This window comes from Aphelocoma coerulescens, chromosome 20 (genome assembly GCF_041296385.1).
Source record: "Aphelocoma coerulescens isolate FSJ_1873_10779 chromosome 20, UR_Acoe_1.0, whole genome shotgun sequence".
In the NCBI taxonomy this organism is placed as follows: Eukaryota; Metazoa; Chordata; class Aves; order Passeriformes; family Corvidae; genus Aphelocoma; species Aphelocoma coerulescens.
In genome coordinates this window covers 11414567-11437051 of record NC_091033.1, presented here as the reverse complement: position 1 = coordinate 11437051, position 22485 = coordinate 11414567, and the positions used below count along the sequence as shown (strand labels likewise).

At 42.8% G+C, this 22485-nt stretch overlaps 1 protein-coding gene and 1 long non-coding RNA gene across 3 annotated transcripts in view; both read left to right on the top strand.

Moving 5' to 3' along the window:
* Positions 1-22485, top strand: part of CDH4 (cadherin 4) — a 420603-nt gene that overhangs the window by 284794 nt on the left and 113324 nt on the right. The window lies entirely within an intron of this gene.
* LOC138120933 (uncharacterized) lies at positions 8261-11223 on the top strand. Its single transcript, XR_011155992.1, has 4 exons — positions 8261-8753; positions 9208-9389; positions 10563-10679; positions 11027-11223. It is a non-coding gene; the product is annotated as an uncharacterized lncRNA (long non-coding RNA).

The following is a 22485-nucleotide window of genomic DNA, read 5'->3' as shown; positions in this document are numbered from 1 at the left end:
TTCCACAGAGCTGACTGGTTTTCACTTGCTGTTTTATGCTGGGTTTTTTTACCCTGAGAATTTATTTCTTCTTGTTCTTAATGTATTCCCAGTTGGAATTTAGTTTCTGAAATAAAAATTCTTCATCGCTGCAGTGATTTTTAGCGGTTGTATCCTTTTATGCATTATTCTCAGACAGTGTGAACATTTTAACCTTTTCTTAATTATTAGCATTTCCATTCCTGCTGTTCATTAATCTGTACTGGCCGAGGACCATGATGTGTTGCCCAAGGATGCAGCTGTGGAGCTGCTCAGCTCCTGCTCTGTGGAAACCTCAGCCTACAGAGATTTTCGTGGAGCATCTACCATTTCGCTTTTGAAGTCTGATCTTAGGACTGATTTATTTGTTTTGTAATGGGTAGGTTGGCTCGCTGTCCTGCTGAGTTATCTGCTTTAGTTAGAAACGTGAAAATGTTGTATAAATCCAAGCTGCTGTTAACTGCACTCGGATAGTAAACAGTGCATAACGCATTCTTACCACAAGTACACAAAACCAATTATTCCTGACACCTGGTAAAGTCTAAAACAAGAAACTGATAGAAATTAAGCAGTAAATTACCCAGCAAGGTTAAGGTCCAGCCTCTCTTTCTCTGGCTCCAGTTCTCACTTAAAAACGGAATTGTGGCTGAATCTGCAGCTCTAGCTACCTGGATTTTCTCATCAGATATTTAGTAGTATGTGCTTTCAGGCTTCAGCTCACAACTGAGTTGCAGGCATGCAAATGCTGCTGATGCCGGGGGAGCCTAAATGACTCTGCAAAAGTCAGGAAGGAAATCCAGGGTATATTTGAGAACTGAGCAGACTCTCCCAAATCTCCCAAGTAATCCCTCCACATTAGGTTTCTTGCATTTGCTTTGGGGTTGTTAAGATGTTGCTGGTGGTAACTTGGGCTGATAGAGTTTCTACAAAATCTAGTTTTAAAAATAACATCCAGCCAAACTGAAACTTACTTCGAGTGTTCACATTCTGTACTGTTATCAGTAGTATTATACTTCTCATAATCAAAGGTCCTAGTTTTCAAAAGGTGACTCTATTTTGGCAAAATTAAGATTCTTAATATTTATGTAGGTTTTGTTCTTCATTAATTTTCTGCAGATAAAGAAAAATCCCACTTTCTGAATAGCTTTTATTTAGAATACAGTTCAGTGGTGCTTCTGGAATGTTGGTTTGTAATTCTCATATTCATTCAACCCTGGGTTTCCAAGCTATATGTAGTGAAAATATAACCACTTTCTTCTTGGTTAGAGTACAGTACTTAGTGTTTTTTAAGTCTAGTACTGGGCAAACTGTGCTGGGTTTTATGTTGATGATAAAGCTTTAATTGCGCTTCTGAAATCCTCATCATGTGTAAAACAGTACCACTAAACTAAATGGGAATAGCATCCCATAAAAACCAGGCAGCCTGGAGTATGATTAAGAGACAGTAATTTTTCCTTATTCGGACCAGCATGGTTTCAGTTTTCATGCTTTGCTTTCCAACACTTCACCACTGCTCAGACACATGTATTCCCTACCGCCGTCCAAAGATTTCCGTACGGCCTCCTAAATTTGTCCTGCTCGCTCCTGCGTGGAAACAGTGAAAACTCTAGAAGAATCCAAGCAGTCTTTAATTTCCCCAAGATTCCTCTGCAGCCAAGCCGTGTCTGAACAGCTTGTTGGCTTCGCGGCTCCGCTGTGTTTTGAGCGCGTTGCCGTGCACGGATGGCAGGAGGTGACGAGAAGGTGGCACCACGTGTCCCTTTCAGAGTAACAGTTTGACCCTCAGCTCCTTGTTTCCATGCCTGATGTGGGGAGCTGTTGCACATACAGAATATCAGCTGCATGGCAGCAAAGCAAAACCGTCTCGAGAATTCTTAGTAAGTGGAAAATGGGAAGAGAAAAAATGTGAATATTGCAAAAAATCCACTTTCTTCAGCAGGTGCTAAAGCTGCACCTGCCAGCGAGCTTTAATAGGGCTTAGTTCACTTGATTGAGCATTACTCAGGGGAAATTTTGGGCCAAGTTTCCATCCTTGTCAACAGTTTCTTTCTCCACTGTAATTCATTAATTAGCAGCTATACCTGTTTACATAATGAAGTGTCGGAGAGCTTTTATCAGTGTGTTGCCATATGAAATGTCACAGCGTTCTCTTGATCAGATTAGAAATGTCTGACCAGAAAGTCCCCAGCATTTCAGGGCATTGCGTGTGACTCATGAAAGGGAGCGGTTAATGATGGTGCCAGTGAAAAAGTCAGTCCAGGCACATTTTCTACAGTGTAATTTCCCAATGCTCAAATATTTGAAAGTCAAAAAACATTAATACTTTCGTGCATGCAATGCATAAGTTTAAACTTGCGTTATCAAATGAGATGTTTTAGTTGTGTTGCTCAGTCATGCTTAGAATTAAAAAACTAGCCCAGAATCCAGCCCTGCTAGATCTCTAACCAGTTTATAATAAATGGGGAGATGCCAGGTTTACCATCCCCAGATGTGGGGCACAGCATATGGTACCTATGTAGCAAAATCACAGCTTTCACTGGGATTCTGGTGATAAGTTTGTATAGGTATGTAAGTATCGATTTCTGTAACACTGGTTGGAGAAAGAGGTAGGGCTACCATCATGGAGAATATTTAGGTGGGGTTTTTTCTTGCTTTTTTTGTCGAGGGCCTGTCTCTGTTGTGATGTGATTGGAGATTAATTTCAGTGAATATTACTATTTAAAAGGATTTTCCCCTCATCTTTCCTTTAATCCCTTTTTGCTGAATGTATGCTTCATTTCATTCTGTTCTATGCTGAGATTTGTTGAAAGGGATGGAGAAGAGTTTGTATTTCCCTTTTTAGCAGCCTGAGCTCTATGTGGTTTGTGTGAATTCTTCTTTCAGGAGAGAACATTTAAAGGCAAGAACTCCTCTTTGTGTCTGTGGAAGGGTAAAATCAAGCTTCTCCTACAGCGCGTTTCAAAGTGTTTCACTAGGAAACAAGAGCATTTTGCATTCACATATCCTAACCAGGATTCGTTTTGAAGAGGCTTGAAGGCAGTGACAAATAGAGGGATTTTATAATGTGTAACTCGGCTGAACTGCCAGGGTTCTGCAGAGAGGCATCCTTTGTGCAAAGCTAAAAATGTCATAGGCTAGAATGAAGTAATAGCATAAAGTAAATTTCTGAGATTTTCCTTTAAAAATATGCTTCAAGTATTCACAATAGAGCTGTGCTTTTAAATCAGTCAGACCTATCCCCTACAGATTAATTAGTAGTGCAATGCTTGATTTTGAAAAGGAGAAGATGGTAAAGGTGGCTGCATTGAAAAACTTGTCCAATGTCTTGAAAATATGTGGAGAGAATCAGCAGCAAGAACAGTCTGCAAGGGAGCAGAAGGATGGTCCAGAGACACATGAACTGGCTCTGGAGAAGGTGGCATCACCCAGTTGGTTTAGCACAGGTTCTCTTTGGCACACAGCCTCTGCTCAGCCCCTCCATATCCACTTTGTGACTCTCAAATCAGTGACTGCTTTGCTTTTCAGTCTGGGGATTGTAGCATCCCTAGGCCATCACAGCTGAGCTGTGAGGGCGAGACACCAAATCCTCCCTGTGCTCCAACCTCTGCCATCCTGAGAAAACAGGTCATGGTCTGATCCCAAAACATGTTACTGTTGAAATTTACAGTTAGACTGGAAGCAGGAAACAATATCTAAGCAAATAGCTCAGCCTTGTGAAGGGTTTAACATGCTCTTACAGTGACCTCATGTGGAACAGAGCAGACACCTTGGTGCCCTGCACTGGGGCAGTGACACTTTTCATAAAGTCCGTGGCCCCTCACCTCCTGCATGGCTCTGCCAAAGACTCCAACACATTTCCTTACGCTTCTCAGGGAAGATGTGGATTTCTTTCTAGCTGAATGAACTCTCACCTTTAGAAAAGACATCTCTGATTAGTGTTTTGGAGCCACAGGCTGCTTAGTGTGTGCACATCTGCGAGGCCAGAGCCGGCACTTGCCTTCAGCAGTTAAACTACCCAACCTTGTTCTTTGCATAATGGTTTTAATAAATGTTATATCAGTTTTAATATAATGAGTATTTTATTTACAAGGTGATGATGTGTTTGTAGAGCATGCGATGCATTTCACTTAGCAGTTACATGCACTGAGGGATGCATTGAATAAAATATTACTTTAAAATTAGATGATTTCTTTAATTCTATACACAGGCTCTCTGGGTTAATACATACTGCATCTAACTCAAGCGGTGATGTAGCTTCTGTAATGTAGTTCCTCATGCATTGTAGTTCTTTCCATTGTGTTGTCCAGTGAATTTTATGAGTATTATTTGTTAATATGTTCATTTTATTTGAATAAGAAAGCAAGTCGTTCCAATGCAGTAACTGATCATGCTGTGAAATTAGATTTTGAGAGCAGCCTGTAAAGGGAAATTGTCTGTTTGCTTTTAGGGAACTGTTGCCCCTGTGGTGTTAGCTTTGCCTTTGTGAGAGCATCTGTAGTGCTAGAGCCATTCCTCGGGAGATGGTGCAGCAGCAGCAGCTCCTCAAAAGCAATTCCCAGCTGTGGCTGGGAACATGGGGTCTGAGGAAAAACAGAAACCCCTGTGCAAGAACCCCTTCATTCAGCAGAGCCACTGGCCCAAGAGTGAGGCGTGGAGACAAGGCAGGGGACACCTCAGATCACCCAAGACAGACGAGTTCTTCGAGCAGCGCTGGCCAGAGGCAGGGCAGGGGCAGGCACAGGTTCCCCTCTCCATATGAGGTACTGAGGACATGTCCTCCTGCTGCCAGAGGCTACAAGGACTCTTCCAGAGGGGCTCCAGCCTTCCCACAGCGTGGCATACACGCCAGTAGGCTTGCACACAGGATGCACTAAACGGTATTAGATTGTCAGCCAGCTGAGGGCTTCCCTTTTACCTTCTATCTTCTGCCTTGTTTGAGAGTGTAGAAAGACAAATTAAGGCATTCAGCCGCTGTGCTACATGAGTCACTGGTTTTGAGTCACTTATGGAGGAAAAAACCCATCCCGGGCTTTTTTGGGCTGTGCTGCTGAAGAAGTCCACAAGACCTCTCAAGTACCTCCAGTCAGTTTCTAAGCTCTTGAAAGTTTCATTGCAATGTTGTTTGATACGTTATCCAACAGAATAAAATATTTCCAGTTAATGTTTTAAACATGTGCAGCTCTAACCAGCTAGTGCAGAGAGGCCAGCAGTGAGCAGAGATGAGAGCCTGCATTTTAGCCTGCTCTTGCATCACACTTACCAGTAAGGAACTATTGGAAATTGCAGTTCCCTTGTTTGCTGCTTTCATGGAGGGTGAGAAGAAGAAAGGGGAGGGAAGGAAAAGCTTTTTGGGAGCTGGAGCTGCCTGCCTCGTGCATATTTCTGTGTACAAAAGGGAAAGAGATGATTCAGCTGCCGTGCAATGAATATTTTGCTGGCATGAAGTCGAGATGATCAGAAGAGTGAATTCATCCTGCAGGTTCTATTTCATCAGTTTCACAACCAGAAAATGTCCTTCTCTCTGTAAAATCCTGATTATTGTGCAGAGAGGTGAGACCCAAGCCCAGCATGGACCCTGGGAGGCAAACGACTGTGGGTGGGGTAGGGCATTAGATCTGAAGGCAGAGTCTGTGTCCCTCTCCTGTCTGTGCTAGAGCCAGAACTGAAACTGGGAGGGAGGTTCTCAGGACTGTGGTCTGGCTGAGTGTCCAGCTAAGCCTCACAGATTTTCATGTTTTTGTTATAATTCATCGGGGGAATCCAGAAGAACTCCACAAACTGAAGCCATCCCCACTGTGTCCTGGAACTCCTTCTGTGCCCCAGAAGGTGCCTAAAGGCTCATCTTGGCAAGGTGACGACATCTCAGATTTCAAACACAAACCTTCATCTGAATAGCAGGAGATTGGTGTGAGCAGCTGATGCTTCTTCATGTCCTTGTAGTGCGATTTCTGCTGCAGTGTGAATGTGCCCATGAACAGCAGCAGGTGTTCAGCAAGTGCCAAGCAGATCCTTGGTTTCTTTGTGAATCAGCCTTGGCTGATGGAGTGGAGGGAGCGAAGAGGGTGTTTAACCCAGTAGCTGTAAAGTTGACCTCAATGAAGCTGTAGAGAAGTTGCATCTTCTGATAATTACATTAATTATATTCTGAAGGATTTCTCATTTTCCTTGTATTTAAATGAGGTAGAACTTGACTTTTCTTCCCCCATTCCATTTTCACCCATTTTTTTCCAGGCAGGACTGCTTATCTAATCAGCCACTAGTGTTTTCTCTGACAGTCTCACAGCTGTAGTGACACTCAGTCTCAGTCACATCAAACAAGTAAATGACTTTCATTCACAGCACCTTTTGTCTGATCAAATAGGTAATTACTACGTGAAATTAAAGGCTTTAACAAAAAAGTTCTTTATTGTTCCTGACTGACAGAAGCAATACAAAGAGAAAATGCTGTGATTCAAATGCCATGGTGACACCAGCCCCATCGTGGAAGCAATCAAAGGCATTACTTATACACTCGAGTGAGAATACAAACCAGGCAGAGGCAGACTGACAGACTGCCTTTAATCTTTCTACCCCCCACAATTCTTTCCTTTTTTTTTTTTTTTTTTTTGAAAGGAGAATATCATTTTATGCAAATAGTAAATATGACAGGAAGATCTAGATATTTGAAATATATTTGGAGGATCAGTGCAGTTCCCACCATCAGTAAGTAGGGTACTGTCTTTGATTGCTGAGTGACATCAGGCTAATTCATGCTGTGGCTTTTGGGAGTAGTGATCTAGATTTCCTTGAAGCAGGAAACAAAACAAAGGCACTTCTTTGAAAATGAAGAATTTCAATATTTATCCTCAGCATCTCCTGTTAGAGCCAGCATTTCATCCTCCGTTCTCCTGATCTGTCCTTTAATCACTTCCTCTCTCCACTGGTGAGCATCATTCTCTGCTCTTTGCATTTTACCTCTGGGAGAGGTAGATTTACAACCAAGGTGCTTTCAATCCAGTTTTCACAAAGGACTGATGGTAGAAAATGGGATGGATAGAGTTTCTCAAAAAGCTTTTCTTTAATGAGGGCCACAGGGTTACTGCGGTGAGCAGAACTAATCGGGTAGCCTGGTTCTGAGCATCAGCCTGTGCAGGGGAGGTAAAGAGAAAGGTAAACATCAAGTAAATATGCCTGTTTGTCTATCAGTTATTAGTGGCACAGAGCTGCCAGGAACCAAGTCAAGGTCGTGTTTGAGCAGGTATCTGTGACAAGAGATTGCAGGTCTGAATTACGCCAGCAGGGAGATACAGTATATTTGCTCTCACCTTCCCTGGGTCATAGGCCAGGTGGGTAAACTTTTAGGGTAATCTGCTTGTTTTTTACCTTAGTGCATTCCAGGAAAACTTAAATTTATGGAGTTGGTTTTATGTTGGAGTAGGTGATGTGCTGAGGTCAGTACCCCACACAGATGTTCCCATGAGGGCATCCCATGGGTTCTGTGCAGCTACTCTGGTACCTGTGCTGACTCAGACTGTAATCACAGAGCTGCTCCAGTGAAATTAGTCAGGGGGCTGTGTATTAAACTGACACACTCCCTGAACCCAGACATTTACAAATATGTAAGGAATACTAATAGCAGTGTGCTGCAAGAGTGTAATCTCTCCCTGCTCTATGTGCCAAGGCAGAAGATGTGCTTCTGGGTGTGCCTGATCAAGTTCTAGGGGTGAGGTGGCAGCACAGCCAAAGTTTGTCAGCAGCAATCACAGATATTGTAAAGAACAGATTCCCCTCATCTGCAGGAGTAGCACAGAGAGAGCTGAAAGCATCTGCAGGAATTGCTGGCCACAGACCACTTTGGATCAAACTGTGGGTCATAAATCCAGCTGGTTTGCAGACTCATTTGCCATTCTCCAAGCCTGCATCTTCCATGCCCTCCGCTCTTCAGCACGGTGTCCCCACTGAGCGTGGTTGAGTGGAGTTTTATTAGAAGCAGGACTGCTTGTGGAAGATCAAACAGCAATTGTAGCCAAAAATAGGATTTTTCCTCATCTGCCTCTAGCTAGGAATAGGAGACAAATCCTTTCTCTGTGGCCTGTGCTGTACATGAGGTTATTCATTAGGACTAGTCAGGAGCTAAATTAGAACACAGCTGCCACTCGTTGGGTAGTTCATCATGCAGAGCAGACCACTTTGTGGCTCCCACCACTGCGGGGGAGTCAAATGAACCTCGAGAGGCTGTTTTTAACCTACACATCACCGAACGGTTTGAGCACAGATTGCTTGTGGGGTGGAGAGCAATCTCCTTGCTCTTGGGGCTGCTGTACCCCAGGAATCCAGCAGCCTGCTCCTGCTGTTCCCAGCAGTCCTGCAGAGCAGCCCGGTCTCACTGGGTGAGAGCAGGGTTGAGCAGAGGAGGCAAAGTGGGATGTCATTATATGGTGATACAGGGTTTCTTAAGCTTTTGACAGTCAATTCAATCGTCTTGAAAGAACATATGCAAAATACGTGCTTGGCATTGAAATACCTCCAAAGTCTGGAAAGAATTGCAGGATGAGGCTATCTCTATTCTTGCATGAGGTTTATTGTAAGTGAGGTTTAGCAGCTTGGGGTATTTCTACCTGTAAACTGAAGCTGCTGCTTTTGCTGATTGACAAAGGCACCGCCGCTGTTTGCTGGTCTATAGGAGAATGTAGGTTAAAAAGCTTAAGGAAAAGATGTCTGGCACACTTCTGAATGGGTATTAGAGGAAAAAAATGGTAAGTACACAAAGCAGAAAACTACAAAAAATGACTTTATAATGTCCATTTAACGATGGTTTGGGAGTGAAATGAATAGATGCAGAGGCCATAGGGAATACAGTCAGCAACATACTTAGAAGTGGCAGAGCTCCTGTTTGCATAGCTGCTGGTGTCAGAGCCCAGCCCATTACCAGCAAATGTGCACTCCAGCAAGGGAAAGTTTGATTTCTAACCTTAAAGATACAATCTGTTTTCTTGGATTTGTTTCAAACTCTGCAGTGCCAGCTGCATAAAATACCACTAAGCTTTTGCACAGAGACATTTATAATCACTTTACCCTGTAGCAGAAAAAAATGTCTCCATTTAGACACTCATTCTGAGTTCATACACACATTAAGGACAAACTTTAGATCTTAATGAGGTGTGGGAGGGTTTTTTCCCCCCTTTAGTTCTGTTTTCTGTTCTCTTATAGATCATACTATATTTCAGAGCATTAGGAAGAGAGATGCTGAATCTTTAATGTGATGTGAAACAAAAGAAAAAGTCTGAACTGCAACAGAGATGAACTTCAGAATTGTAATCTCTTTAAATCCTGATCCAGCGCTCACTGAAGTCAATGGAAAGGCTTCAATTGATTTCAGCTTCTAAAGCTCAGTGGGTTATGTTGGTTTTTGTCTTGTTAGTTTAACAACTTCCACTTCCTTCTTTGGAATTCTCTTCTGGTACATTTATAAATATAAAAGCCTTCCAAAAGCCACTTAAATAATACAATCAAATTCTGGTGGTTGTGCTTAGTGCTGGCTGGAGGTAGTGGCTTACAAAGAAAGGGTTAAATGGAGACCTTGTCTGCCTTTCCAAGTCCCTCCTGGATCATTTTATCCCAGCACTCAGTTTTCCATCCATCTTTGAGGGTGTGGCTGTGGCAAGAGCACTCCCAGTCTCAGCACAGGTGGTTCAGAAATCTCCACAGGATGTGCCATGGTTCCTGTGCACAGCCCCTTCTGAGGGCTGAACCTGTTCCATGCGTTCTGCTCCAGCAAGAGATTCCCAAGCTTCTGAATTTGTGTTTGCTTCACAATGGGAAGATAACAAACCACCTTGAAATTATTTTAGTTTGGGGAAGCCAAGCTGGGTGCCAGTATTCATTTTTTCAGTCAAAAAGTCAAGTTGTTCAGGAATTTTTTTCTTGGATTGAATTTTCTTGTCGCTCTGGCAAGAAGTGACCAAAGAGCTCAAAACTGTGGACACCTTCCTGTAAGCAAAATGCTGTAGCTGTGGAATACTTTCATTTCACTAAACCTCACCTTTCAGCAGAGAGATGAGTTGTGAAAAGTATGCTCATATTTTTTTGTCTTAAAGTGGAGATCTGATCAGTTCTATTAGACTATCTGGAGCATGAACATAAATATTAACAAAAGGCTCTGTATAATTCAATATTTACTTGTCAGCCTGTGCCCCCTTGCCCAACATTCATAGCTAGACACCAAAGATTTTGGTTTTTTTTCTTCTAGAACTTTTTACTTCAGACCCAAGAAGTTTGCTTTGATTATTAAAAAATACATATCTCAAACCTTTATTTGCATCTGAGCATTTTGGCTGTTTCTTTGTGTGTCTGGTTGGCTTTGATTCTTGTTAAGTGTTTGCAAGTAAGAAGAGAATAAAGAGTGTGAACAAAAGGCTTTTAAGGATATATCCTGCTGGAAAGCAACCTAGAAGTCATGACCATGAAGAAAAAAATCTAGTGCAGTAGCTTTTATGTATGCTGCCTTTTGCTTCTGCAGATCTTCTTATCTTAAATGTGATTTTTTTCATTGTGCTTCACGACAGATTTTACCATTGATGGTGGAAATAGAAAAGTTACAGACCTGACACTTGTGTGCAGAAGTTAAGATCTGAATGAAAAGGGTGTTCTCCCCTAACGCTGTGCCATGGCAATCTTACTGGGTATGAATATATCTAGTTTATTTAACAATGAGCCTTTTCAAATAAAAACAGTTCCTTCTGATATTCATAAGACAATTTGTTTCAAATAATATCCAGTTAGAACCATTTGAACATTGCTACTGATTTCAGTAGTCTTAGAGCAGTTGTAGAATTGGAAAATCTTTGGAATTTGCTATTAGGGTTGTATAAAAACGATATGTTATTCTTTTTGAACATAAGGGAACATTTGGTAAATAAATAGGTTATGAAGATGTGTTAGTGTGCTGTGGAATGCTAAATAGTCGACATTAACTTCTCAGCTACCATGTGGACTTGTATTTTTTGTTCTTGTGTACCCCCACATACAGGGAGGTGTAACTGGTGGATGAACTTGGTTGCCTGAGCATGAAATGAAGTGCTGCTGTTTGTGATGCACACCAGTAGAGTGAAGGGTCACAGAGAGCAAATGGAGAGCATGGAAAACCACATGGCCACTTTTTATTCCTGCACCAGTTAAAGTGCACAAAGCACAAGGCTGTAAAAATGTATCATCTTAATCTCTGTCACTCTGCCACTTATTTCTATTTGGAAATAAGTGACTCTGCCACTTATTTCTATTTGGTTTTTCATCCAGATGACTTCAAGCTTTTGGTCAGTTTCCCCCATGGACGGAGAATTCATCCTATCGGAAAATAATTTTACATTTGGGTAAAGAATAACTCTCTTAAGCATTTTTTTTCCTTCCCAAACAAATTGCTGCTAATTCCTGTAAGGAGGATAGTAAACCAGAGCCAGCTCAGGGCTTCCCAAGACTGTGGATGGATTCAAGTGGCTGGTTGCTCCCACCACAGGAGAGAGGATGGAGCTGGGATGAGGATGGAGAGCCCAAGAGGCATTGAGCTGTGTCCCTGCAGGGAGAGATGGATGTGCATGGAAGTGGTTGTCCTGGGCTTTGGCACTACCATTTTGCAATTCTGTTTTTTCAGTCTCTGTTAGGGTAGCAGTGACAGCAGCCAGGCTGGTTTTCCAGGGCTTAGAAATCCCTGAATGAGGCCAGAGGGAGCGGAGTTGATTTTGTCACAGCCCCCAAACCACTTCCCCACACCACAGCCTTTGCTCAGAGCCAGCCCTGTGTAAAACTGTTGCAGAAATTTCATCTCCTTGCTTGTAATGCAAATACAGAGCAGCTCAGCTGCCCAAAGTGGATCTTTTTTAGATTGCCCAGGTGTTGCAGAGAGGGAAACATGGATTGTTATGTGCACTTGGCATTACCACCAGTTCCAGCAAACCTGGCCTGTGTGGAATCTGTACCAAGTGCTGTGTTTTGCAGTGTTGTGGGCCATGCTCAGATGTCCAGCTTGGACCTGAGCCTTGAACAATCCCAGCACCACAGAGAGGGGTTCAGCTGAACAGGTAGTGCCAGGAAGGGACCCAGGAACACCAAGGTCAGCTCAGACCTGAGCATTCTGCCTGAAACATCAAGAGCTCAGTGGTAATCCTGGAGCAACATCCTTAGTTTAGACCTGGGCAGAGAAGCTGTTTCCCTATCAAAGAAAGAAAATGGGATAAAAAAGCGTTACCTCCTGAGAGAGAGGAAGGCTTGCTGGGGTTGTGCTGTGGCCACCAAGTCTGCCACAGTGCTGGTGTGGGGATGCTGGAGTTGCACTTACGGGTAATCAGTCCTTATATCCTGGGAAATGATCTCCTGCCCAACTAATTATTCACATGTGAAATGGCTGAACTAAATAAGGATTTGAACACACTACTTCTCCCATTTCATGAGAGAGGAGGGTTGTTCCTCTGTGCCTGCTTGTTGGGGGAAGTGGCAGTGGTGGTTTTGGGGTGAGCTCCTGGCCATGGGACATTTCTGTCCAAGTGGGAATCTTGAAGAAAGGGGAACAGTCTGCTTCTTGCAAGGCACATGAAAAGCAAAACCCTGTAACTCTGAATGTGGGCTGTAGTCGCTCAAATCTTGTTTAGAAAGGGCATAATATCTTTGCCAAACACATTTGCAGTGTTGAAGCCACTCATAATTACGACCTTCATGAATTTATAACACTGTATGCTCCAGCAATGGAAAAGGCTCCTACACTTGAGTGATGAGATTTTGATAAAATAGGATTTAAATATTCTATTAGCAGAAATGTTATATTAAATGATGAGGAGGCATTCAAATACTGCCTGACTTTCACCATGTGACTGTGAACTACATTATGCCTGGGTCAATTAGGCTATTTTAAACCCGTGGCTTTCTTGCATTAATCCTTTTCACAGAAAGCAGTGTTCCCTCTGAATTTCACCATTTCTCTCCTCTGGCCTCCCCCTAATACACAGCACTGTCTCCTGCTACCACATCCAGCAGGCTCTGCTGCTTTCCCTCCTTCTCTGCTATGATATGAGCTACAGTGTGTGAGCACTGGGAACTGGATTAACTTTGATCCAATTTGAAATATGTTCCTCCAGGTAGACTCCCAGCTCCTGCTTGGATCTCCCTCCTCACTCTAGCTGCCCCAAAATCAAGTTGTGTCACATTTGTCATAACCCATCCCCAGCTCACGTGTAGCAGTGCAGGGCCCCAGGGAGCTTGGATACAGGATGGTGCTCTTGGGGATGCGCAGAGGAGCTGGCACAGCTGAACACCTGGGCACATCTTGTAGCAGGCTGGTCATTTCCCACAGGGGATGGGGTGGCTGTTCTGGGTATTTTCTGTGTTGTGTCTAAAAGCTTAACAGAGATCAAATGGGAGTGTGTGGTGAGATGGGGTGGGAGTTTACTGCACCCTCATTATTTGCACACAGACACTCCTCAAGGAGTATTTCACTGGGAAAGTGGAATAAGCTGTCGCCTGCAGTGACAGTTCTAATGCAAACATCACCCCTGGGAGAGATAGCAGGAAATAGCCATGGAGGGAGTGGGACATGTCTGTGGACTGGCTCAGGGTGGAGGAGAAGTTTGCCCCAGAATTTATGGCTGATGAGTAGATTGTTGCATTTGAGTTGACTAACAGCTCTCTGTGCGTGCTTTCCCCCCCCTCTAGTGTTAATGGTCTTTTTCTTTTCTTTTTGTACTCCAGTGGTTTCCAAAGCAAAGCTGGCACAGCTGTAAGTCACAGGCATGCTGCAGTAATTGACGTGCTATTGTCAGTCTCTCTGCTCTCTCATGACCAAGATTTGACCCAGTCCCCCTCATATACCAGGTGTTTTCAGGGATTCAGTATTAAGACACAATCGCTTTAGTGGATCTAAGAGATAAATCCTGTAATATTAAACTCTTAGTCAAATATTTTGGAATGTGCTGAGGCCACATAATTATTTCTTTTTTTTTCCATTTTTCAACAAGAAAAAAAAACCTGCAGGACCTAAAAGATCACTCAATGATCCTCTTCTCAGTGATGTTGTATGGCACAGTTGGTGAGTGTACAAAGGCATTGGATCAGAACCAAGCCAGAATTAAATTTAGGCTCAAGAAACTTTGTTCTCCGATTTGATTCTCAAAGCTGCTAATCCTAAATTATCATGAGAAAACATGTGAAAAAAAAAAGAGACATAAAGACATCAGAGCAGCTGAGCTTTCAGATGGAAAGTCAAGTCAGACCTGGTGCCTGCACCCCTTTACTCACTGGAAACGGGATGCTGTAATTGCCTTGTGATCAGGCGTAATTGTGTTTACCTAAACCTGCAGCGCTTTTCCCCATTTACAGAAGTCTTAAGAAAGCTTTTTCTGTGAGCCATTGCAAGCAAACAAACAGAAAATAGAATAAATCATCCCAGAAAATCAATTATTGGGGCAACAATTATTTCTGACTGGTTTTTCACATCTGATTGTGGTTTGTGGTGTTTTTCAGTGTGAATACCAAAGACTGTAACCATCCCACAGAAACTGAGTCTGGATACCAACATTGAAAAGCAGAGTTGTGGCTCACCAGTGAGATCCAGACAAACAGAAGGGAGGAAGGTGCAAATAACAAAAAGGAGGTGAAAAAGCATGAAAAAATTAGGAAACATTTTCATTATTCTTTCACCTTTCTTATTGACATCTCAAGTAATTGTCTGGGACGGGCTTTCTGTAGCTCCCACTTAAGAAATAGTTAAAGGTCATGCTGTTTGGCCAGGCAAGATTAGCCATCCTTACAGGCTAATGAAATCAATGCTCAGACAACATCACAGCCTGCATTTAGATGTAGCATATTCCAAATACATGTTTTAGAACAGCCACACTGCACCAAGTGCAAATTGATGATGAAAACTTTTCAAATGTTGTTCCATTCTTACAGGAATGAAAAGAACATTGAGTTCTCCAGTTTGTAGAGCAGCCTGCTTCATTTGAGCAGCCTGTTTGCTTGTCTGTCACTGCTTCTAGTCTAAACTTCAAAATCCCATGCAGGACAAAAATAATAATTAAGTAAATAAATTATATATCCAAGCAACAACAACAAAGCCTTCTGAAATTACTAATCCTGGACTGTGTGTGAGTGGTCATGAACAGACAGCAGCACTAAATATTAGGTTTTGTCCCCATTAACATCTCAATGTGTAATTATTATTGTTTGTATTGCAGCAAACAACACGTCAGCCTCATTGCTGAAAATAAGAAGGTTACCAATAGGTCTCCTGAAAGTTCAAACATTTCATTAAATGGTTTTATGTTAGGTATGTAACTATGCTGGTGATAATATAGTGTAATGGTAATATAATAGAAGCTACAAATAACATTTTATGACTGTTTTGTTCTCTATACTACAAGTCTAAATGGTTTCCCTTACAAGCCAAGCAGAAGGTGTTTTATAACAGTGTCTTAAAACCTCCTAATTAGCAGCAGTTTTAAGATACACACTTCTTGGCAATCTTTTGGGGATCGATCGAGAATAACTGTAGCAGACTTTAAATCTTCTGCCTGGAAAGATTATCCTAATTCTTTTTCTAATTCCTTTGTCCCAAGGCACCATGACTGGAGATTTCTGAACAAAACAGTGTCGTTCTGGCTCTGCTGGCATGTAGGTCAGGCACTCCAGGACCACTGTATAGCCTGTGCTCTGCTTTGAGGGGGAAAATTTCATAAAGCCATTTTCTTATTACACCCCAGAAGCTGTTCAACCTCCACATTTAACCACACAATTTAAAAAATCTTTACAATAAGTGGTACCCCAGTTCTTTGGCAATACCTTTTTTCCTCCAGAAGAAGAATCTCCCCATGTATTCACATTCCATAGGGTCTTTTGGCTCTCTAATTTATCCTGTGTCCTCAACATAAATCATTACGATGATCACATGCATTTAGAGAGGCAGCAGAGCTATAGATGGAATTCATTTTAGGATGACATTTTAGGCATTGTTTTCTAAGGCACTGTTTTGCCATGATTTAGTACTCGTGTGTATCAGGTATAGAAGTGTCATATTTGATGTCCTCAGTGTTTCTTTTCCTCCTTTCTGTGCTGATTGGTATAATTTATATGAATGCTTTAACACCCCACCCCCCCATGTGTAGTCTACTTGTAATGCACATATAATTACCAGCCATCTTCCAGCTTCTTTTGGTTATGTGGAAGTATTTTTAAACCTATTTCTGACCTGCCAGTGGATATATACCCACACACATTTTGGGAGCATGGTTATTTGGGCTTTCTAACATACTGTGCCTCCCTGATAAGGCCTTCTCAAGAAGTGAACAAAATGTCTCAGAGATAACAGCATTCTGCAGCACAACGTACAGAAGGGAAAGTTGTTTTTTATTCTTGCTAGGCTGGCAGGCTGTCTCAAAGGAGACAGGCTAATTTGAATGGGATTCAGGTTGCTGTAGCCTAAGTTTTTCTGTAGTTTCCCAAATTATGTTTTTAAGCTTACTGGCAGCTACAAGTTCTCATCGTGATGTGCAGGTGAGCCATCCTTAGTAAAGAACAAACACTCAAGATTCAGGCAACTCCATCACTTAAGGATGCAGAGATGGAGGAGTCTCTGCAAATGCATCACATTGTGTCATGAATCAGTCCTCTAAAGCAAGCAGCAAAATGTAAATAAAATGCTGAATTTTTGAGGGGGCCTCGAAGACTCCCATTGGCTTCGGTAGATTTGGTTTTGGTACATATTAACAGTGTCATTGGGAGCCTGTGTGCTACAGGCTGTGCTTCTAAAACTCAGGGTCTGCTTGTGAAAATCGGATTCACAACATGCAGGCAGTCAAATCTCTTCAGCTTCCTCCTACTTAGAAAGAAAAAAAAAAAAAGTCTTAAAAATGAAGGAATTGGTGTCCTTCAGAATCTACTTTCAGCACTAGCTTTTAGAGGATCAATATACAAATGTTGGAGCTCTATTTCTGTGTTTCAGGGCTACTCATTTCCTCAGCTGATAGTACATCAGCCTTTAATCCCCCCAAGTGGCTTTCACTGCTGCATAAACTGCCAAATTTGCATTTGTTTTGAAGAGTTTGTTTGCGCACAGAGGTTTCAAAAGCTCGGAAATCAAAATGTAGCCACTGGTCTCTAGATATTATGAATCCTGTACTTTGTTATTCCACTATGGAGACTAATAAGAAGCTGATTTTGTGTGCAGTGTAGTGAGCAGTTCCCATAAAGACCCCAAGCTCCGAGGAGCGATGCCACAGCCAGCACATCCGCATCGCCCGGTGGGGCTCTCCGGGACAGAGAGCAGTCCGAGCTTCTGAGCTGCTCCAGTGGGCTCTCCCCCTCCCTCCTGTTATTTTCTTTCCTTTAAAAAGGCATTTGCAAGCAACATCTGTCCTCCAAGCACGGCTGAGAAACGTGCACCTGTACGGAAACAGGAGACAGATGAATGGTCATGTCTTGCTTCTTCTGCATAAAGATACAAAACAAATGTTGGCCATCAGGACCATCACGTTGCTACGGACACTCCCTGGAGTACACGTTCTCTAAAACCACACAAAATCTGCTTGGCAGTTTGTGAAATATGTCATCTGCTTTCCATATGTTTCCTTTCCAAATTCATGGCGATGTCAGAAAATATAAAGTTGCTTCCCCGTGCAAAGGGCCCAGGTCCCCCGGTGAAATTCCCTTCCCAACATAAAATTGCCCTTTTCCCCAGAAGTCTCGGGATTTAAATGGATACGGAGCTGTGGACTGTTGTTTTAATGTACATTGTACATTGCTGCTGCAGAGAGAACTTGTTGTACATCCCTGCATTGCTTCTTGATGTGGTCTAATTTTCATCCCATGCTTGATTTTTTAATGAAAAAACCAAAACACATTAGGAGGGGAACTCTGTGTTCTCCCTGCTGAAGCTCTCCCTGCTTTATTTTGTTTTCCTGTGTTGTTTTCTCCCTATTGGACTGGAGTCACTGGTGACTTCAGACACCTCAGACACACTTATTTGGGTTTGTTCATCTCCTGCAGGCACAGACTGTCAGCAGTTCTTGGTGGCAATGGATGGAAATCCATTGGAGTTAGAGAAGAAGAGGAAATAAAATCCTCCAACTGTCTCTTGGCAAGTCAGATATTCCAGGTTGTGTTACCTGATTCAGAATTACCTTATAAAAAACTTGGAGGGTGTATAATAGTATATATAGAACCTTGACAATGTGTTCAAGCAACAGCCTGATGTAGCTCTGGCCTGTGCACATGGGTTTATGCTCCTGCTTGCAGACATAGCTGGGAAGGTGCCTTGGATAACTGAATGATCCCTGTAATATTTTCTGTTGGATAAAATGCTGTGTGGGGTGGGAAGATGCTGGGGATGTGATAATGTGACATTATTTTCCTCCTTTTTAATGGGAAAGTTGTCAGCGTTGCTTTAAATCCTCATTAGAATTCAAAGAGCCCTAACATCACCAACACTGTTTCAGGATTAGAATTTGTTAATTAATTTAATCCTCTCCCCTTCTTCATCTTCACGGATTCTACAGCGACAGATGGTAAATCTTTAAGACTTCAGTAGGAATAAAGGGTTAAAATCCAAAGGCCTGGATTAGATGGGATTGCAAAAAGTGCATGAACAATTCTCAGTGTCTGTTTTATGATTTGCCAGCTTCTCGGGGACAGGGTGCTGAAGTGCAGAGCAGGCAGAGTCCCTGGCTATTAGCACTATTTAGTTACAGTAGAGAAGATTTGGGGCTGTGTTTCCTGAGCATGTCACTGTAATAACTTACTTGTTTGTTGCAACTGTTTTCCAAAATCACAGGATTGTTCCCTAATGTGTCGGTGAATAATGTTTTTATTATTCCTGTCTGCAGTAAAGGGCATCTCAGTGCCTCCAAAATCACTCATGTAATAAAACCACTGCCATTTTATCATTTTAATAGAATAACAATTTTGTATAATGTTGCAAGTATTACCCTCCAATATACGATGGTGACAGTAACAGCAGAAGACAGGCACTTTTATAGCACAAAATTATTACCTTGTTTAGATTATCAGATAAAAATTTTACCATCACATTAAAATGAAAATGAAATGAAGGCCAATAAAACACAGAAGGGCCCTGTCCAAGCAGGAGCCCTGGGAGGTTGGCTGCTGGCCACAGGGGCTGCCAACCTGCCTGGAGGGCACTTGGCCAAGGAAGCCATGCTGAGAGGTCGCCAGCTGATTTTACACGGAGAAATTCAGCCCAAAATGCTGCTGCCAACCAAGGATCGCCTCTTGGAAGGTTTTTGAGGTGTAGTAGTAAAAGGGAGGAATACAGAGGAAGCCTCGAGCTCTCTCCTATTGCGTCCTTGGGAATAAACGTGAAAAATAAGGAGGATCAGGTCTTTTGAAAATGTTCTTCCAATGTAAGAGTCAAACCCTTGGGGGGATCAATACAGCTCTCACTGATTTGAATCAATACTAGCACAACCTGTTAATAAGAGGAATATGCCATGAAACCACTGGGCTGTAGGAGAGCAAGCCAGCCGTGGCACATCCCTGTAACACATCCCTGCCTCCTGCAGTGCCCTGGGCTTTATCACTTGGCCCTGGCTCTGCCAGGAACGGCAGAAAACTCAGGAGGAGGTTGTCCCCTCGATCCCTTATCTCCAGCGCTGCTGAGAGGGGATGAGCAGGATTCTGCTCTGTGAATGAGCACCAGCACTGCAGCCTGCTTATCTAAAATCAGATTTGTGGCTGCTTCTAGAAGGTTAGTGCTAATTAAATTTTTACTTGGTGGCCAAGAGATTCAAAACCTGTTTCAGTCTCGTTATTCTCTTACTGTGTGTTTTTTCACTCTTTCATTATTTGCATCTTTGGTATCTGCTTTTGATACCTCCTGTTAGATTTGTCTGATGCTCATTAATATCTTCCCTACTGGCTCGCACAGGTTTTATACCCCAGTCTGCAGATACTGTGAGATCTTTCTCCTTTATCACACGGCTGCAACTGATTTCTTTCCCATCTCTTCTCCCTAATTTTTCCCTGCCACACTATCACAGAGATGGATAACCAGGTTCAGTATTGGGCTCATGCCAGGGTTTTGTTCCTTCTTTTCTTACCCTTGGGGAATATCATGCGATGCCCATTCACCAGGAGCAGAGCACTTCTGGTTTTGAAATGCTGGATTCTACAGTTCAATTCTTAATGTGTCACCTAAATCCTAAAACATTTCAAGTCTAAAAAACAGTTTATTTCTTTGGCTGATATCCCCCAGTGCTTTGGATATCACAGTGAGCTCATCAGTCTGTTGAGAACAGTATTTGTGTCTTTAACCTGTGTTGGCATCAGTGATATTGCAGGTAACATTCTAAGCTGGAGCTTTATTAATAGTTCTCCAAAGAATAGGACAGGTGAGTTTTCCTTGCTGAAAGGCACTGGTAAGTTCAAGGTAAAGGTTTCCAAGTACATTGTGATACTCTGTGCTAACAACGTGTGGCATGTCTCCCAGCACATCCCAATCAATGCAGAATAAGATCTACCCAACATTGGTGAGAGCTGCAGGTATAATATATATGCAGATATACTCTGAATAAATCAGTGTAAACAATTCTGGAACAGTGGGACAATCCATTACCAGAAATAAATTGGCAGGGACCTGCTGCAGAGCTCCCGCATTGCCAGCTCTGCCTTCATCAAAGAGCCGTGCCCTGCCTCCTCCAGGGGAGCTTGCAAAAGGTGTAGTGCAAGCTGGTAGCTCTGGGATGTGGTCAGTGGATGCAGCTTTGGAATAATGAAGCTCCTTTATCCTTTATCTTTTGTACCTTCACAGGGGGCAGAGCTCGCTTCAGCACAGTTGGGAATATGTCAGCACAGGTGAGGCAGCTGTGGTACTGTGAGCAGCCTGGCCAGCCCAGGCCAGTGCCCTGCAGAGCTGCAGCCCTGCTCCAGCAGCCACACAGCTCCATTAGCCTGGCACTGTGCCCTGGAGAACACCCCCAAACCCTCAGCAGGACCAATTAGCCAGGGCAGGCTCAGCCATGCAGCCTCTGGCGCTGGCACTGCTCGCTGTGCCCTGCAGCCCCTGCAGCCCCTGTGCCACGCTGAGTGGCCAAGCTCTGCCCCCATATACCTGATCCCTCAGTGCTTCCTTGGATGCAAGGAAACATTTTTTTGTTTCCTGAACATTAGCTCCCTTTTTTCCTGTTTTGCTCCTCATACCAAGCGATCCTGCAAGGGCAGGGAGCAGTACCAACACCTCTGGCCGCACCCCAGTGGAAATTCCCCATCTTCAAATGTCCCAGCTTCCAGAGTAAGACACAATTTGCCTATCCCAGCACAAATGGAACAATATGGTCTCTTATTTCTACCCTCTCTTTCCATGGCTTTGCTCTGCTAATTTCTTAAATTAGGAATTTTTCACATGAAAGGTTTCTTTCTGACTTCCATCGGCATTTGTCAGATTCTTAGGGCAGAGGGCAAAACTCAGAACCTGTGTTGGGGAGTGCAGTTCCATTGATGTCAGCAGAAATTTGCCTGCTTACATCAGTCCGGAATTTAGCCCATAGTGGTTCTTTTGTAGCATCAGAAAGCTCTGTGTGCACCTGAGCTGAATGTCCACGCTGTAAGATCAGAGTGTGGCTGGGACAATTGGCATGTGGGTAATTGGTACATTTCTGTAGGAGAAAATGGTTCATGATCTTTATAAAGGAAAATAAAATAAAGTAATGTGATTCCCCACTGACATATTAAGTGAATTGATAGTGTTTGAAAAGGCAGGTATTAAATCTGGAAGCAGCATGAGTGTTATGAAGTAGCTAGCAGTTTTATCCCAGCAGTTTAAAATTCCTATCATTCAGCTCTCGCTGATTTGAAAGTCACACATTTATTTTAGATTGTAGCCATGAATTTCTTGGGAATTACCTGACATGAAAGCATGGAAGAGTCACTTGATATGAACTGACAAGACAATATCAAAGAAAACATCTTGATACACTTAATCCAGTTGTAAGTGACTTTATAAAAAGTTTTTTCATCCAGCCCTGTTATTCATTAGGAGCATCTTGGTATTAGGAAAGCCATTAAGTTGGCTACAAACTCTGGTCGTCCTGTAGGGCAATAATCTAAAGCATCTCTGGAGATCTGATTTCAGATTCCAAATGGATTGGGGCTTTTTCTCTCTTTGTGTACATCGTTTACTCCTGAATGTGAATTGTCTGCCTCTTTATTTCCTCGCTGTGCCGTTAATGTGGAAAATGCTACATAAACATTCAGCATGTCAGGATAAGAAACTCTTACTGGGAGAGCCTGGGACTGCCCTGGTAGGTGTATTAGAAGATAGGACTGAAGTTTTTTGCATTTGGACTCTATCTGTCCTGTTCTGCTGTGTTTGTTTAATGCTGCCAGCTTTCATGATCACTAAAAATTCACCAGCTGATCTGTGCTTTGAATTAGTTCAGATTGAAGGTGTGGGAGATGAAGCAAACAAGAAGCCCAGATGCTTTTGGCACAATCTGA